Source organism: Octopus bimaculoides, chromosome 5 (assembly GCF_001194135.2).
Source record: "Octopus bimaculoides isolate UCB-OBI-ISO-001 chromosome 5, ASM119413v2, whole genome shotgun sequence".
NCBI classification, from domain to species: domain Eukaryota; kingdom Metazoa; phylum Mollusca; class Cephalopoda; order Octopoda; family Octopodidae; genus Octopus; species Octopus bimaculoides.
Genome location: NC_068985.1, coordinates 57,087,810 through 57,088,347, shown reverse-complemented (window position 1 = coordinate 57,088,347; position 538 = coordinate 57,087,810).

Here is a 538-nt window from a genome sequence, read left to right as displayed (position 1 = left end):
TATTTATGCATGTGTACTTAAAATACACTATACAAACTAACAAACATGTATAACGTTTAACCATTGTATAATCTAAGCGTAGATTGTTCAATATTTTAAGAACACTCAAGTATAGGAAATATGCATCCACTTTTGACGTTGCATATTATTACAAATTATGAGGAAATCTAAACACTGAAATGAAATATGTATGTGTACATGTAATTAAATATTGAATATTCAAACTGTAATTATTACAGATTGCGATTTCAAATAATAAATAATCTTTTTTTTTTAAATTAGAGATATTACTGTTTGATCACCGGTTTCTAAGTGACAGAACACCCTGAAGTAAGAAATTCAATTATTGCCATCCTTATGACTAGCATTGTTCGACATACTATAACGGTGTTTGAATTAATACTTACAAATGATTCGTTATATATCTGATTTTTTTTTTAAATTCGTGACCAATCTTATCAGAAGATAACTTATCAGAAGTTATCTTTCAATCATTTTGTATGTATAGGCATATATATATATATATGTATATATATAT